General features: G+C 43.6%; 1 long non-coding RNA gene and 1 other non-coding gene across 7 annotated transcripts in view; both read right to left on the minus strand.

The window, feature by feature from the left end:
* LOC112414194 (uncharacterized) overlaps positions 1 to 7,246 on the minus strand; it is a 29,227-nt gene extending 21,981 nt beyond the window's left edge. For 4 of the 6 annotated variants that reach the window (XR_003006099.1, XR_003006100.1, XR_003006102.1 and 1 more), the window contains exons 1-3: positions 7,084 to 7,246; positions 3,647 to 3,801; positions 881 to 916 (exon numbers count right to left, since the gene is read on the minus strand). This is a non-coding gene — a long non-coding RNA (uncharacterized LOC112414194). Of the gene's footprint in view, positions 1 to 534; positions 772 to 880; positions 917 to 3,646; positions 3,802 to 7,083 lie in introns of those variants that run through there. The other 2 variants (XR_003006103.1, XR_003006104.1) reach the window with 2 other exon arrangements.
* LOC112414229 (small Cajal body-specific RNA 15) lies at positions 2,032 to 2,158 on the minus strand. The gene has a single exon (XR_003006110.1).
* Positions 7,247 to 7,900: the final 654 nt, after the last annotated feature.

The raw sequence follows: 7,900 nt of genomic DNA on the forward strand, positions 1-7,900 counted from the left end.
AGTTGCCACTTAAAGCTCTGCACACACAGCATTTTCATGCTTACCAGTCAAGATGCAGAGTAAATGACTCCACCTGTAAAGCAATTCTCAGGGACAATTTAGTATCGTGCCCTGTAGATGCTTCTCTAAACATATATGCCCCTGATCTCATCTCTTAAAGTTTTATGTTAACTGAAAAATCTTTCACCTTAAAGATTTTCACTTTCATGTTTCCCAGTACACTCAAAGTCTGACACAAGGAGCACCTCATCTCCTATCTCAAAACTCTGCCTATTGGTATAAACAGAAGTTCAGATTCTTGAATTCACAACTCAACTTGAAAATCTTAAAGCTCGTTACAAACACACACACACACCCCTCTGCCCTGCCAACCTGGATCATTACCCTTATATAAGGAAGATACAACCAAAGCAAGCACAGAGATGGGTCAAGTTACAAACAATTAAAATATATGTGTGTATTATCAAAAATGTTATCAGCTACTAAAAAAGAAACTACTGAGTAGGAAGTAGGACATCACAGATAAAGTTTGAATTCAGGATTCTAATAGGCTTTATTTCACATGTAATATAACATGGATAAAAACTAGGCACCTATAAGGTTCTAATAAAATTTTATTTGATCAAGAAAAAAATGGTGTAGAAATAGCTTTGATTTTTTAAATCCACTTAATCTAAATAAGGCAGATGACCAACTTCAAGCATCACAATTATTCAGCATAAAGAACCTTTCTTTAAACATGTTTCTCATCTTCCACAAGAAAAAAAAAGTCTAGAAAAAAAAACAAAACAAAACTTTTGTTTTTTGTAACATATTCTAGTTCCTTAAAATGCCAAGAACAATCTGCTGGAACTAAATTTCAATAAGGGGCAGGATTTACCTCAAGGCCATGTTCACCTGCAACCTGCTGATAAATCTGTTAAAAAACAAAACAGAAAAAGATTTTTTTTTAAAAATCAGACCATTGTAGCCACAATCCCTCATACTGGGCAAAAGATACCAAAATCTGTTCTTTTCTTAGCTTTACCTATATCACTTTATAACTCTTGAGCAAGTTATTAACATAATCTTTGGTTTCCCCACCTTAACAAAGGGGAAAGAGAATATGTAAAACCACCACAGAATCCTGGTATAAAGTAACACGGGTTTAATAATTCAAAATCCTCAGAATTTAAGGCATCTTTATTAGATGAGATTGTAAAGCTGGTTAGAGACTTGGATACAAAATGACACTGGTTTCTGGTAAAATTAAATTGCCTTTTATTTGGAAAAGTGTATGTTTAATAATTGACTTCCTGCTTATTCAAACAATATGCAATCACTTGTACACATGCAATAAAGTAATTTCTGAAGCATGTGCTTGGTCATCAATTTGCCCTTCTCATCCTCCAAAATGTGTTAAAATCTTACGTGGCTCACACAGTGGCAGCTGCCCCCAGCACAATTCACCATGATGTGGCATTCTGTAAATGAGACTAGGCTGGTCTCTATCCAAGGTTTAGCTACCAGAAGACTACCTGGGGCTACCCTGGTGGCACAGTGGTTAAGAATCCGCCTGCCAATGCAGGGGACAAGGGTTCGAGCCCTGGTCTGGGAAGATCCCACGTGCCGTGGAGCAACTGAGCCCGTGCGCAACTACTGAGCCGGCGTGCCACCATTACTGAAGCTTGCGCACCTAGAGCCTGTGCTCCTCAACAAGAGAACCCACCGCAATGAGAAGCCCACGCACCACAACAGAGTAGCCCCCACTCGCCGCAACTAGAGAAAGCCTGCATGCAGCAATGAAGACTCAATGCAGCCAAAAGTTAATTAATTAATTAAAAAAAAAAAAAGACTTCCTGGACCCTATGAAGACTGTACTACAGGAAAGGTCCTCTCCTCCACTTTCCTAACCAACTTCTCCGACTTCTAGTCACCTTCCTATCAATTAGAGTAAGATTCTCATGGGTTCACTATGTCTTTCTTCACCCTGACTCATCTATAAATTCACTACTCCTATTTTCTATAGTAAGACAATAGAAAGTGTATAACTGCTGTTGGTAGATAAGTAGGTCTTGAATTCAGTTTGCAAACAAGACCTGTTCTATCTACCTTTTCATTTAGGAGGCTAAAAGCAGAGTCAGCTTGACTTCAAGGACTCTAATTTCTTAGTCTCCAGAAGAACATGACAAGTCCAGCTTTTAAAACACTGTCCTCTAGCATGTCAAGATATTGAGGGAATAGTAATCTATTACTTTTATAACTTCAATCTTTAAGAGATTTGAACTCTTGCATATGCTTGCTTCATGGCAACCAACGCTTAATGAATCTAAATGCAAGGTAACAGTTTGTGGGCTTCCCTGGTGGCACAGTGGTTGAGAAACCACCTGTCAATGAAAGGACATGGGTTTGAGCCCTGGTCCGGGAAAATCCCACATGCCATGGAGCAACTAAGCCCGTGCGCCACAACTACTGAGCCTGCGCTCTAGAGCCCGTGAGCCACAACTACTAAGACTGCGTGCCTAGAGCCCGTGCTCCGCAACAAGAGAAGCCACCACAATGAGAAGCCCGCGCACTGCAACAAAAGGTAGCCCCCTGCTCGCCACAGCTGGAGAAAGCCCGCGTGCAGTGAAGACCCAACACAGCCAAAAAATAATAATAATAATAACAGTTTGTGATTTGGAAAGATTGCACCCAGTCAGCATCTTTTCTGTCAGTTAGGAAGTCTCCTGGAAGGAGCGTAACCATGAGTTGGGCAGAGCTATGCCCCAAGTTAGTAAAATGTCCCAAATATTTTAGAAATGCTACTGAACAGGGGCTAGTTCATGTCTTTCTACTTCAGGGCTTGTTTTCTGCTATTCCCCAATCCCAGAAAAAAATTAAGCCCAACTAATTAATTGCTTTTTCTTCATTTTTCCCACACATTGATAGATTCAGGTTTTTCTGCTCTATTTCCACCTCACTCAAATCCTGGTAGAATTAAACTATCATTTATTTGAGTTATGCAAATTCAACTAAACAGTTTGCAGCTGATTAAAACAACATGCAGTCATTCAGACATAACCGATAAAAATGTTTTTATACAATGAACTTGGATTCTAACCTTGCTGTCTCCCCTGTGCTCATTCCTAAGCCTAAATGTGGGTCTCTTCTTTGAAAGCAGCTTACGACATGTCCTTATATTCAAATAGATTGGACTGGAGACAAGAATATAATCCATTCACTGGGAAAGAATCCAACCAACATAGCTGAGATTTCCCAGCTATGCATTTAAACAAAGCAGGAACTTACTTTTTACAAATGGATTTACTCAGTACACACATCACTTCTTGGTAAAGCCATCCTATTATTCGGCCACACAGAAAGATTTCTACCCTCTGACTTCCCTTCATATCCCAAATACCCATCCAATTAAGGGGGAGGGGGCAGTGAGAGAGAAGGAAAACAAGAGAAGCACGATCCAAAAATAAGGAAAAAAGCTCTGGAAAAGACACTTGATAGTGTCTTTTATACAATTTATAAACCAGCCACAGATTCCTGGGAACCTGGAATGAACACCACCCCCACCCCCAGCTCCTTGCCCACCCAAGTAATGCCTGTATAAAAGTTACTTCTTAGAAGCACTGCTTAATTCCTCCCTCTCCCAGGCTAAGTTCCACATACTCACCTCCTTCAGAATACTTAAGTGGCTATACTGCCACCATGACCTGTGTCTACTCCGCTTGACAGTAAGCAAATCAAAGGCAGGAACTGTGCCTTCATAATCTCTGAATGATCAGAACATGGAAACAACAGTGTTCTGCTTTCAAAGAGCTCATATATCTGAAAAGAAAAGGAGACATCAAATTGTCTTCCAAATTAAAAGAAAAGCCTCTTTATTAGAAAGTAGCTTTCAAATCTGTGTGTACTGGTAGGAGCAGGGGGAGTACTTCTCAACCTTTCTTCTGTTCCAATACACCTGATGGATCTAATACATAATCCCATTAGTTAGCAGTGCGCCATGGTGACTTCTAATATGGGCAGAGTGGGAGGGGCTTAGAAGAATCTAGGGGGTGGGGAAGATGTGTGTGACCTAGAAAGCTCCTCCCCATGACTGCAAGAGACCTTTGACACATTTAATATTATAGTTTTGACTACTCTTAATTAAGAAAGCCCAAAGGTCTACAATATGTTTACTTAAAATGCTCTGAAACATAAATTTGGTTCATATCCTCTGGAGGCTGGTGAGTGGAAGCTACCCGCTTGGCCCTGAGCTTGACAGATGTTCTGATATCACAGCAGAACAGGACTCTGGCTCTCTGCTGGTCTTAGAATCTAAGACTTTGATGGAGGAAGTTATATGCCGTTGAGGTAATGAAAAATTTAGGGACTTACAAAGATCACAGGCGATTCCTTCTCAAATGTTGTGTCCTTTTTTTTTTTTAATACTTTTTTTTTTTTTTTTGGCTATGCAGCACGGCCTGTGAGATCTTAGTTCCTCGACCAGGGATCAAACCCGTGCCCCCTGCAGTGGAAGCATGGGGCCCTAACCACTGGACAGCCAGGAAATTCCTTTAAGTGTCTTTAAAAAACCATTTTATGTCCTCACAAGTGATACAAAGTAACAATTACAGTAGCTCAATGCCAAACAACAGCTCCACTCCCCGAGACAACCTTGGCCAAATTTATGCAATACCCGCGGGGTGAAAAATCAGAAGGAGGCACTCCTCATTACTGAAATCTCATCCTTCCCTAAAAAGTTGATGGCTGGCTAGAATTTTCAGGTGGGATCCTATGTTTCACTACTTTAAAGCAGAAAAATATGTTCCCAGCCCTTCAGAGAACTTCAAGCCAATTTCCCCAAAATAACCACATATAACTGTCAAAGATTTCTGCAAAAGAGAAGGCGTTTTAAACACCAATTACCTACTTATGTAATAACTATGAACTCAGCATCATTCCAGTAGAAATTATAGAAATATAAGACTGTCCCTGTTATTCCTTTTTTTTTTTTTTTTTTTTTTGCGGTACGCGGGCCTCTCACCACTGTGGCCTCTCCCGTTGCGGAGCACAGGCCCCCGACGCACAGGCTCAGCGGCCATGGCTCACGGGCCTAGCCGCTCCGCGGCATGTGGGATCTTCCCGGACCGGGGCACGAACCCGTGTCCCCTGCATCGGCAGGCGGACTCTCAACCACTGCGCCACCAGGGAAGCCCCTTGTTATTCCATTTTTAAGGTGATACTTCTGCTTATGTCACAATCACTTGCTACAGCAATCATCTAAAATTTTTTTGAAACATTTGTATAGAGCAGTTATTCTTAAAAGTCTGGTCCCTGTGAGGGCCCCTGAGATCCTTTCACTCTAACAACAGAATGTGTGCTTGTATATTCATGTGTTTAAAGACACCTCTCAGTTTTTAATTTCTAATACCATAAATATTGATATATATATAACACACATAAATGAGAGCTCTTTGGAATCCTCAATAATTTGTAAGGGAGTCCTGAGAGCAAAAAGTTTGAAAGTAATTTATATAGAGTAACAGTGGGTCCCTCACAATGAACATCTAGTTGAATGAGTTTCTCAGTGGAAAGACTTCCCCTGTGTGATGCTAACAGTTTTCAATATTTGCTAATGTTCAGGTTGTTTTCTAGACCTCTTAGGCTTTCCCACGTTCCTACAAGACATTTCCACCTAATAATATGGAAAAGATGAGAGAGACAACGCACAATACTTTTAAACAGCACGAGCACTAAGTGCAGTATTACTTATGCAGACAGGTGAGGTGTGACTGCAATGCCCTCTACAGCATCTGCCCTGGACTTGCGGGCAACTTACGAGTTCTTTATAGCTAGTTTCTGATCCAGACAGTGTTTTGAGTAAACACTTCCACAGATTGTTACAGTAAATATTCATAGTGAGAACTCAAATAATAAATAGTTAGTGATAAGTCTTCCAAGGTGAGCATATACCTATGAACACCAGGCCTTTCTGTGTAAAGGTATGTAAGAGGTACGCAAAGTTTCATCTTCACGTTTTGTTACTACACATACGTTCCTGAATAGGAAATGATAGATGCACCTACATCTATAGAGTATCTAAAATGTAAATAAATGACAGTTCTAACTCCTGACACATAGTGACTTTGCCTTTGATGGATTCATACTGCACCTAAATGTACACCACCACCCTCTTCATTCCTGCTCACTTCCCCCCAAAAAGACTTGTTCAGCAATCCAAAGAGATGGTATGGTGTGGAGGAAAGAATTCTGGGTTGGAAATGAAGAAATGTCACTTCTAGTCCCATCTCTATCACTAACAACCTGTGTTACTTTCAGCCTGTCTCCTCTCAAAGACTGAGCTTCAATTTAAGATGAAAGGAGGGGGGACTTCCCTGGTGGTGCAGTGGTTGGGAATCAGCCTGTCGGTGCGGTGGACGCGGGTTCGAGCCCTGGTCCGGGAAGACCCCACATGCCGCGGGGCAGCTGGGCCCGTGCGCCACAGCTACTGAGCCTGCTCTCCGGAGCCTGTGAGCCACAACTACTGAAGCCCGCGGGCCTGGAGCCGATGCTCCGCAGCGAGAGGCCGCTGCACTGAGTAGCCCACGCACCGCAGGGAGGAGTGGCCCCCGCTCGCGCAACTAGAGAGAGCTCGTGCACAGCAGGAAGGACCTAATGCAGCCAAAAACAAAAAAATAAATAAATAAATTAAAAAAAGATGAAAGAAGAGGTATGGTTCCACCTCTAATACCAAGTGACTCTGCTGGCCGATTCAGGAAGCTTAAAAATTACCAACTGTGAGTGTACTTTTTCAAATTAATGCAACAGGCGCTGCTGCCTCAAGCAGGAATCATCGATTATGAAAGTCTGGGTTTGTATAGACCTTCACGTTGCATACCTTACTCAACACAGGATAGCGACCATGGGAAATTTCACCTACTGAATTTTTCTCTTAAACTGCATTCTGAGTGTGGATTTCTCCCTTTCACATCTATCCCCACGACAGCTCCGTGAGCTACCAAGCTCGTTATTCAGACGAGGTCCAGAAAGCGGAGGACAATGACTTAGTAATGAGACCTAGGTCGCCGGTGGCGCTGACACGGCGACAGATACACCGACCCTCACCTCTACTCCGGTTCCCCTCCGCGTCTCCTGAAGCCCGACACTCCAGCCAGCCTGCCTACAAGGACGCTGCTGTCATCCGCCTCGCCGGGTGGCCGGAGATCGGCCTTACTTTACGTGACAGAAGATGCCTGCTCTCCGGTGTCCGATCTCGGTGGCAACTCCTTTCTTCTTCCGGCGGAAAAGAGCTCTTTCCGCTTTCCGGGGCGCCGGGAGGAAGTCCCGCCCCACGCAGTAGCGTTGGGTGGAGCGTCGCGTCGAGGCACCGTGCGGAGGCGCGGAGAGAGCTAAGTGGTTGACGCTTTCTGGGAGGGCTGCCGTACGCCCGGTAGGGTGGTCTAGAGCAGCTAGGGACGCGGGTTGGGGGAGGGGTGTGTTTGTTGCTGGGTCCACGGCCGGAGAGGCCCGGGAGTCGTTCAGTGGGGCTTCAGAGAGCGGGTTGGAGACTCCATCTATTCAGAAAACAACCCACTTCTCCCACGGGGATCCTCCGGGTAATCGAGGCCCACTACCCCCCACAACTGCCCGTGTTTCTGGCCTTGCTCCACTTGCCCCTTGCTGTATTTAGTTTCTTACTGTCTTTCGTTTATCTGTGTAGCCCCATATCTTGCCGCAGTAATGGCTACCATTTGCTGAACGTTGGCTGTGCATCTCACAGCAGTAGCTCATAAGCGCCTGGTAATTCTTGATTAGTAGGACTGTTGAAGCTCACTGATTCCTTTACCACCGCCGGGATTGAGCGCCTACGTAGTCCTGGGCTGGTCTATGGATATGGCAGTCTTTGGGTTGGGAAGGTAAATTAGAAATTAAAATTGCTGTT

The sequence above is a fragment of the Neophocaena asiaeorientalis genome, unplaced genomic scaffold (assembly GCF_003031525.2).
Source record: "Neophocaena asiaeorientalis asiaeorientalis breed wild unplaced genomic scaffold, Neophocaena_asiaeorientalis_V1.1 scaffold346, whole genome shotgun sequence".
Classification (NCBI taxonomy): domain Eukaryota; kingdom Metazoa; phylum Chordata; class Mammalia; order Artiodactyla; family Phocoenidae; genus Neophocaena; species Neophocaena asiaeorientalis.